Source organism: Haliaeetus albicilla, chromosome 1 (assembly GCF_947461875.1).
Source record: "Haliaeetus albicilla chromosome 1, bHalAlb1.1, whole genome shotgun sequence".
Classification (NCBI taxonomy): Eukaryota; Metazoa; Chordata; class Aves; order Accipitriformes; family Accipitridae; genus Haliaeetus; species Haliaeetus albicilla.
Window position 1 is genome coordinate 60,469,209 of NC_091483.1, and position 10,472 is coordinate 60,479,680.

The window sequence follows — 10,472 nt, forward strand, 5'->3', positions numbered from 1 at the left end:
TGCTATGGCATGCTGTGATGACATATTTTCCTAATGCAAAGCTGTTAGTGGTACAGTTTGTGCTCTGAAGCATGGCCTAGCTATGTTGTAGGCTATTTGATTTTACCCTAAAGTAACTCTGGATGATGTTCTTATTCATGTGGACATCTTAGGCCTGTAGAGCTTCACAGTTGTCTCTAGCAGAGTCTTAGTATGGCAATTATAGTTTAGGGTTTGGTTTTGGTTTTTTTTCCCATCTTCCCCTTAACAAAAAAAGTCTGTCCTAATATGCTCCCTTCTTACTATCTCTAGTGTCATGAGTACTTAAAAGAAATAAAAATGCTGGTTTACTTCTTGCAGACACTAAATTTTTCAAGCTTCTAAGCAACATCATGGGAGTGCAAACAAATATGATTCCAACTTGCACAGGCACATGCAGTTTGCCCAGAGTCCCAGTTACTGTTACAGATTGAGATCTGTATACGTGCTCCACAGTATTACCACTCTTCTGTGAACATTAGGCTTGGATGGACAGTGACCAGAAATGAGCACTTGGTCTCCAAGTACCAAGTGTCTTCAGTGCATTGGAAAATCAAATTCCAGAATCTCTAAATCTCAGTTTTCTCAGATGATAGTGTATTTGGGGTTTTGTTTTGTTTTGTTTTTAAGGCAAGTCACAAAACCGCTCTCTTGTTTTACAGCTTCAGAGTTGCTGTAATTCTGGCTTTCTAGTAAAACTTAAAGAGAATCATAGAATCATAGAATCATTCAGGTTGGAAAAGACCTTCAAGATCATCAAGTCCAACCATCATCCATGCCCACTAAACCATGTCCTGAAGTACCCTATCTACTCGCTTTTTGAATACCTCCAGGGATGGTGACTCAACCACTTCCCTGGGCAGCCTATTCCAATGTCTGACAACCCTCTCAGTAAAGAAATTTTTCCTAATATCTAACCTAAATCTCCCTTGCCTCAACTTGAGGCCGTTTCCTCTCGTCCTATCTCCAGCCAGCTGACAGAAGAGACCAGCACCCACCTCACTACAACCCCCTTTCAGGTAGTTGTAGAGAGCGATAAGGTCTCCCCTCAGCCTCCTCTTCTCCAGACTAAACAGCCCCAGCTCCCTCAGCCGCTCCTCATAAGACTTGTGCTCCAGGCCCCTCACCAACTCGGTTGCCCTTCTCTGGACACGCTCCAGCACCTCAGTGTCTTTCTAGTAGTGAGGGGCCCAGAGGTTTTGTAGTATTTGAGATCCATCAAATGCTGGCGGTTAAGTTGCAAATGCAGCTGACAAAGAGAAACCCACTGCAGAAAATAAAGTTGGCTGCAATTCCATCACAGTTTTGAGTATAGTAAAAGAAGGAAGACTGCAATAGATTTTGAAGTCCCAACAGCATCAATTATGAGCACAAAAAATAAGTCAGGATTATAATTTGGCAGACTACAAAAAATATTGCAAGTCTAAAAATTGCCAGAATAAGCCTTCTGCTTTGATTTACAAGCTCATTTGAAAGACTTCACTTGAACTTTTTTGTCTTAGAGGTTACATTCTTAGATGTAAATTGAATTTTTCAGAGAAAAGGGGAGAACTGCATGCTTTAATTGATTTATTTTTTTCTTGATTCAAAGTTTAAAGTTCTTGTGGAAGATAAACTCACTTTCTTTCATATAATACAGACTTCTGTGGCAACTTATTGTACATCTATGTTTTTTCCTCTTGTGCTACATTTTATAATAAGAAACCCTCCTGTAGCTCAGGGATGGATTTAGAGGCCTGTGGAGGCACAAGATTTTTAAACTCCTTATTGCAGTGTAATAGTATCATGGCAAAGAGGAAGAAAATAAATACTTCCCATCCACTTACTTATATGCTATCATTCTTTTTTTATTTTAAAACCATTATAACAACATATGCATATTTGAAGCATCTCATGAAAGCATGTTCTTAAGGCATTTCCATCTGTTACATGTAATCTCTACTCTCCCTGACTATTTCTGTAGTTCAGAAATAGTTGACAGAAATGGATCAATTCTCAGGGAAAAAACCTGACTCATCTAATCCAAACTGGATCAAGTTTCAGCCAGAGGATGCATGTTCCTGTTCCTTTGGATGTAAAAGTGATAATATTTTTCTTTTCTGCTCCTTACATTTCTACACAAAGCTGGTATGGTTAGTTCTTAATCAGAGTTTTCATATCTTTTACACCAGAGTTTGGTCCTGGCCCTGACCCAGGTAAGTAGAGATAACAAAAGGTTTGCAGGTAAATACTGATGTTCCAAGAGGCCCAGCATGAATGCAGTGAAGAAGGCATTCAAGGAAAAGGTGAAATTGGTATCTATACCATCAGTTTCTATATTGCTTGTTGATCAAATTAATTTTAGTGATGAAAAGCAATTGAAAGTAGAGAATTATTGGATGGAAGCATGAACAGCTACAGAACAAAAATATGCACATCACATGTGTCCCAGGTTGTTCAGAACAAAGTGAAAATGTTTATCTACCTTGAATTTAAACTATGGGAAAAAACATTAATGTAAATGCAAATGCTTTCTCCAAAAACTTGACTTCCCCTCTCAGTGCCCCCCCCCCGCCCCACCCTACGCAATTAACTAAAAGTCTACCTTTTTTCCAATTTTTTATTCATTTTTCCTGCAGAGGTAAACTTTAAAATTATATGGAAATACAAACTGTAGTATAGAGAATCGTGATGTTACTACTATTTGAATGAAGTACAGATGCTAATCTATAAATTAAAAAATGAAGAAGCGATTTTGTATAAAACAGATTTTTATGTTGGTTAAAAGCAGCAAGGGGTTAAAGTATTACCCCAGCTAAATCTATTAAACATAAAATGGCTAGAATAGCTTTGACAAGCTCATTAAAATTAATATGAATATTTCAATGGGACAGACCTGCTGTTATAAATTATTCAGGAAAAGAAATCATGCCATTCAACAAAGCATGCATTTTTTATTAAAATACAAGCAAAATTTTAACTAGCAGCTAATTTCCATTTCACCCTGAATTACTAGTTTTATCTTCTTGGGATTTCATAACAAAATCAGTTACAATAAACACACCCTGTATCTATGGTGTGCACTGTGGATCACCTAACTTTATTACATTTTGTAGCCATGGTTACCAGTCACTGAAAAAAAAAAAGGAGACAAAGGCTTGATAGCAGGTTATTGTCAGCCAGGAAACCATAAATCAGATTAATTTTATACCTTTTTAGACATGAACTGAGGCTATTAGTTTCCTGTCAAGTTTAGGTGTGTATGTGTATCTGTGTGTGTACACAGTGTGTAATGTAACAAGAAGTGGCAGAAGCCTGCTTGCAACATGAGGTGGATTGAGCAACTACTATAAAGGATATGTTGATAATTCTTGTCCAGTCTGTATCTATCTGTATAATCTAGGAACACAAAAAGGACAGAGAATTCTGCTCTTTGTGACTTCAGTTCTCCACTGTTGAAGACTGTTGTTATAAAACCTTTCATGAAATTTATAAACTGCATTTTAAAATACTTTGGGTATTTTCCCCTATTAATCCTGCTGGAAGGTTGTGACGGTTAGGAAAATACTTCTAATTCCCAATCTATATTTATGTTTATATTCAGGAACCAGTACTGTGTTTATCTAACTGAAAATAATTTTTCAAATTTTCCTTTTTTCTGGCTAGACAAGCATTTTTTTAGTTTCCTTTCAAGATACCTTCTCCTTTTCCATCACCTTTTAACTATTCCTTTTTTTCAGAAGGGCTCAGCAAAGAGATTCAGCACTTTAAGTTCATTCCCTTTGAACATATGTGAGCAGAACTATGCATCATGCTGCAGAGGAGGTTTCCTCAACCTCTTCTAAACTGGCATTGACAGATTGCTGCCCCTCTTAGAAAGATTTTCGCAGTATATACTGGGATTATATTTACATGTGGCATGGTAATGATGAGAAAAATGTGAAGCTCTTGAGTAAAACTCACAGTACTTATACAGTATGTAATGAATGAATCAAAAAGACTCCCAAGGAAAGCCTAAGGGCAGAATAAATTGAGCAGAAATGGTTCAGTAAACCCACAGTAGCTTTGCTGACTTTGCATGCTGAGTCAATGTAGTTTTACCTTGTGTCTCTCCTTGTTTTGTTCTAAACCATTCAGCCCTATGCACAGCTCTTGGTAGCATTTATTTCTGGAAGATTTCAGAAAATGTCCACATAGTTAAAAAAAATAGCGTAAGGCTGTCACTGTTTTACTTGCAGACTAACAAAAATCTTAAGACTTTTAGGAGTTTCTGTGTGCGTAAACAGAGAGATGAGCTAAAATATTCTTGAAACCATTTGGATTTACTTTTATAAGTACCGTAAAATCTGTTATTGTATCAGCTTAATTTAATGCTTGACAGATGTTCTCAGAAAAACTTACAGATTTGTGTAGCATCTTGTTTTCTCTAAGGAATGACATTGCATCAAAACTTCATAATAAAAAAACCCAGAGGGCATAAATTGGCTATCTCCCTTAGTAATTACTCATTTACCCCCAAAAGTTTGCTAGGTTTTTAAAATGTTTGGAAGTATATGAAACAATAAACTCTTCTGATACTGAGTTTCTTCAGTACAGAAAAATTTCCTCCTTGTTCTTAGGAATAAAAGACTCCAAAATATTTTTACACATTGGATTCTATACCACTTAAATCTTTTCTTATTGCTTTCCTTAATGCCTCAGGCATGGACATGGATCTTAGCGAAGTATTACTGTTAACACTTAGAAAGAAAGCATTCCTCTTTCTGTTTGCATAATACCTGCATCTGAAATGATTTGCATCCCTTCACTTCAAAAGACTCTAAAAGGGGGTAACTCACTGAGAGACAAGTGAATAATGCACAGTCTTTCAGGAATTTCTCTTCCATTATCTTACTGAAGTGACTTTTAACGTGTTGATCTCAGGTTCGAAAATAGTAGTAATAGTGACTTTGTAGAAGCTCTTCTCCGACATCTGCTGGTTACATTGGCAATTGCAGTTTTAAACTGGCATGTAATCGTCATAATCCTGGCTGGAATCCTTCCAGTTCTACTAAACTCTTTCAGCTTCTGATATGTAATTAGTCTGCTTTGGCCATAATCTGACCAAAGGCCAAAATTAAAACGGGTGATAACATTTCTGGAAGTCATACTATCAAAATTGGACTCCTAAATAGAGTGCAATGATGATAAAGATTATGTATAGAGTATTATAACAAGTTGAGAAGCCACTATTTTTTTCATTTGGGAAGCTACAGCACAAAAGGTCTTAATGGGAACACTGATGTGGTAGGTGCTCAATGGACAAAAAAGGTCAGTGAGATCTAGCCATGTAAAACCCCATATGTGGCTCGGGAAAATCTTCTGTCAAGGATACATACCCCCTGTGACATAAAGAATTTATATATGTAATGGTGAGTTCAAAAGCATATAATTTTTTTTTTTAAAGACTAAGAATAGGGTTACAATAGTAATGACAAAGGGTTGTCTTTCACTTAGAGAAGGACAAAGTCTTACTCTTGCATATTGTATTATAGAATATTTTTTCTTATATTTATGATACTTTCATTGTTCAGGGCAAAAGGATGAAACATGGAGTCTGCTTTTCTATTCTTGAGAGCTTTAGTATGATTTATTACAATATTATAGTAGATTACTAATTCATAACAAGCCTTTTGTTAACCTCTAATAGTAAATGAGAAAATTGTTTTCATATAAGTCTGTATTAACAATGGGAGCTCTTCAAATTGCCAGATTATAAGTGAATTTTTATTAAAATAAGACATTAATAAAGTAATAGAAGTACTAAGGCAATGTTTTTCAGTTTATCAGGATCTTGTAATGATGCAGGCTGTTGCAAAAACTGAGTTGGGTATTGGAGGGGGTGTGGGATTTTTTTTTTTTTTCTGTGCATTATGTGTTGTGACGACCGAGAAAGACTGTTGATTGTGAAATACAATATGAGGAATCAACCTTAAAGTTGCATTTTCTGTTTAGAATTTATCTAGTAATTCATATTAATGATTTTTCTTTTCTGAAGAAAAAAGTATGTCTATTCACAAGAAAATTTACCATTAAATTCTTTCAGCTCCACAACATCCATTGTGTACAATATGATTCAACTCAATTTCAGATCAGCTGAAATAGGTGTGTTTGTGCTTTTCCAAATGTCTATTCTATCTAGAATTATTAGGAGACCTCCTAAGTATATTTTCAGAGCATCATGCAAAGACCTTGTTTTTACTGATATATTAATAATGATTGCATAATTAATGGATAGGCAGAGTCATTAGAGAAAATATTCTAGAATACTCATGAAAAAGGAGACTTTGAAGGAGTCTCGGAACAGGCTGGTACCTGGTATTCACTATTCAGACATATGTTCAAGCTCCTCTACTGCTTAGAATCAGAGGAATTGCAGATAATGCGTTTCTTTGGTTGACAATATTTCTGAGATGCATCAGAGATGCTCAAGGACTTTTTGTTGTGTCTTAGAGTAAAGATTACATGGAAATAAAGGAGTGGTTTCAACTGGGCTATTTTGTGCCAGGTTCCTGAGTGCCCCTGCCCTTTCAGGGCTTTATCTCACTGCACTTAAGACCAGCTCACTGAAATGAGTTATTGAGGGGAGATGGAAGGAGCCTCTACTGAGGCTCCCCTGCCAAAGAGCTCTGCATGTGAGCTCCCTCCCACTTCACTTGGAGCAGGTTTTAAGCTAAGACTCTCATGCTTGAAGATGACTTTTCCGCAAGTAGTTATTTCTATGAAACTGTACTTCTCCCAGGACTATTGAAAGGATAAAGTAAATCATTTTTGCAAGGGGCTTGGATGGGATATTGATTATATGCCATCTTAACTTTTTAAAATTAAACCCATCTGTTGTACTCAACAGCTTACTGATCCTGCTTATTAAGCCTGTTTCGCTAAGTAAAGAGAATTTGTATTTTACATGTGAATACGCAAAGTCTGCTTTATACCTTTGCACTTCATCAGTCTCAGATACAGTTGGTAATCCATCCTGTAACAATGCTGCAAAAGGAATACACATTTCTTGCTTTCTTTTCTGCTTAACTGTTCAGTATTTACCTAATTAACTTCTGTATTCAGTCAGCCAAATTATAGTTGTCTAGGTGATTTCTTTATGAGCAACTGGCTTCCTATTTTAGCTCCTTTTCTGTTCAGTTGCCTTCACTGTTTAGCAGAAGCATGCAGCATCACCTTTTATTTACGGGTAGAAAACATACCCATTCTAAGCAAAAAAGGCGAGATTTTGCTCAGTCTTGCATGTTTTTTACAGCCAGTAAAAACACATAGCACAGAAGCAGATTTGTCCCATGTAGACTGCATTCTTTCCTACATCCTGATTGCAGTTCAATAAGTCTAAATCTCACTGAGGCAACCCTTTAACTTAGGAGACAATATCTGATTGAATGGAAAGCAAATGACAGGTTTGATGCTAGATAATAAATTGGATTTTCCACAGCAATAGTTCAGTCATATCGGCCTCTGACTGGCATTTGCTATTTGGAAAGAAGCAGAGTAGTCAGATATTCTTCTTTCCATAAGGCTTACAGCCACCTCAGTTGACGTCCTACTGCTCCTCCCTTTTTGACAAGGTCTCTTTGGATTCTGCTACAGTTTGATTTTAATTTACTTTAGCCATAAAGAGCTACTTTTGGGGTCTCATTGCTGCTGATGTCATTGTTCTGTTGCACAGAAGGCCACATTTTGGTCTGAAACCTGTTTTGTTTGGAGGTTTTGTTTACAGCCTACAAACTTTAGAGGGGGAGAATCTCTTCTCTGACAAAAAAATTGGAATAAAAATTGTATCTGTATATAAACCCATTGGCTGAGACCTAACATGAAGTGAAACCCCCCATATTCCCTCCTCCTGCCAGGAGTCCGTGTGTTCAGGGAGATCTAGACAAGGAGGGTTCTTCTGTGGACAGAAGCTCTGGTGAAGCAAAGAAACAAAGTGGGCAGGCATAAGCATGTTTGTTTTGCATATGTTGTTTATATATTTTTTTGTTAAAGTGTGCATTTTAAATATGCTTTTCTGTTAAAATAATTTTGTGAGCTGAGAAAGTGTGTGCTCAATGCTACCCATGCTCTTCCATGAGATGAAATAACAAAAAAGCGGGAACAAAAGCTGTGATGGTTACCTGGAGCAGCTAGCAGGGAAAGCCCCAGCGCAAGGCAGAACTGGTGGGAGAGATGAGGAGGAACAGAGGAAAAGCACATCACAGTGGGAGCAGCTCGGAACACCTGGCATTTGTTTTCAAGAGTGACCATTAGAATTTGTTGTGCTGCATGTTTGCCAAGCCTTGAAGAACTAGTTTTACAAGGTCAGGTTGGAGGATGGCCTTGTGTAGGCCTGGGAAGATGTGGCTGAAGACAGTCATGAGTATGTGTATGGAATGTTTTTGTCTTTAACTGTTCTGAGGACTGGCAAACATCCCAGCTGAGCCAGATATGCCCTCCTGTGTCAGTAGTATTGGCTGTATGCCGTTAGTTCTTTCTAGATCTTTGTTGAAACATATATGAGTTGGATTCTTTTGTGAAATGAAGGGAATCTTGCACAGAGAGCTTGAGCGCTTAATTCAGTCGCCGCATATCACCAGCCAGCTCAGCTTTCCTGGGCCACAGCAAGACTGGTTACAAGTTTCACACTCTAAGTGAGAGTTACCGTAAGAAGAGTAAAGTAACTAGCAGGCCTAAATGTTACCTCCTCAAAGAAGAACATGAATTGTTATATTAAAAATTGTTGTTAATTTTTTAATCTACCTTATTAGTCTTTTTGCAATCTTTAATAAAATATATGGTTTATTTAGTCACTTGATTAGTGTTTGCTACTAATAAAAAATGAGTTTTTAACATGAGCAATTTTAATATAATTTGACCATTCAATTAATGTAAAAAATAATCTCAAATTCCTATGAAAAGGAGGCTGAATGCAGTTGCTCCCATTGTATAGATGCTACTGAAATGCCCACAGTTCTTGCTGCTTTGCACTAATGTTAATGATACTGTACAGTGGAGTATCCAGGTCTTTATGGATGGCTTTTAGTTTTTAGCAGTGTTTTATTCACATATTTTTCAGCATGTGAAATACTCCTGTCATGGTTTTGTTAGACACAGAGGCCATCTTGTGGCAGAATGTTGGTAGTTGTATTAAAATACCTCTATTAATAGATGGAAAAATGAAGTCCAATTTATTGCAATATTTCCAGTATTATTTGTAGTACCATCAGACATTGAAGCATAATCATAATATACGTATATTCTGACAATATCTGCTGATTCTGCTGCAGATTTTTAATTCCTAAAGAGAAGGCACTGATGGCAAAAGATCTGATGCCAAAATGTGTTAGGGCACTGAGAAAAGTGTGATAAAGAAGCCAGTTTACATTTAGAAAACACCTTTGTAGAAAAAGTTAAGAAAGAAAAGATGGTTATGTCACAGTGAAAGGGTTAAATTCCTCATATATTCTGTTTTACAATTAAAAACTGATAATCCTACAGGATGAGATGTTACCGACTAGATGAATCAAACTAATGAATACTATTCCTCTTTATCTTTTCTTTTGCAATGCAATTTTCTCATTTATGGCAGTGATTTGGAAACGTTGCATGACCTCCGAAATAAAAATCCAGACTAGCAATATGTATCATGATTAAGATTTGTCAGCAAGACATACAGGGATAGTCTAAATACTAATGAAGTTTAGGTTAATAACTTTTAGGTTTAGATTAATATTTAAATTTTATATAATATTATTAAGAGGGGGGAGGGACTGAAAGATGAAAATAATTTGTGCACTAAATCCAGAAGAATAACAGTAACTAAAAAAATAAGTATGCACAGGTGGACTTGAAGAAGGAGCTGCATCTATTGCATATTGCTGGAGCAGTAGGAAAATTGCACAGATGTGACAGCTTGTGTAATCACAAATTGATATTTGTATATGTAAATACCAAGCAGTCAGCTTTCTCCCAGAATTGTGTGATTCACTGGTTCTTGCCAGCTACTTTGAGCCTTTAACAGAAATGTCAAAGTTTAGCATTTAGAGAAATTTTTGGTGTGTTGTATGAGCTGGATTGAAACATAGCAGCAAGTAACAGAGGAGAGTAAATTAGAATATTATTTCAGTTGAAACACAGTCACAAGAGCCCAACCCTGCTATTGCTCTGACTTTCAAAATTTAGGTTAGGCTTACTTAGCATTCTGGAATGAAATGAGGTTTTAGAGATTAAAATACATGGCTAAGGAATGGCACAAATACACCTGGTTTACTAACTGTACCTTCAATACAAGAACTCAGTATAATGAATAAATTTCAAAACAATACATTTTAAAACCTGTATGAAGAAATACCCCTTTTTCCAAATTTGATGGTAACCTGAAAAAAAACACATTACCATGATAGATAAAAGTGAGGCAACAAATCCAGTAAATTCCAGAAATAGGTTAGATATTC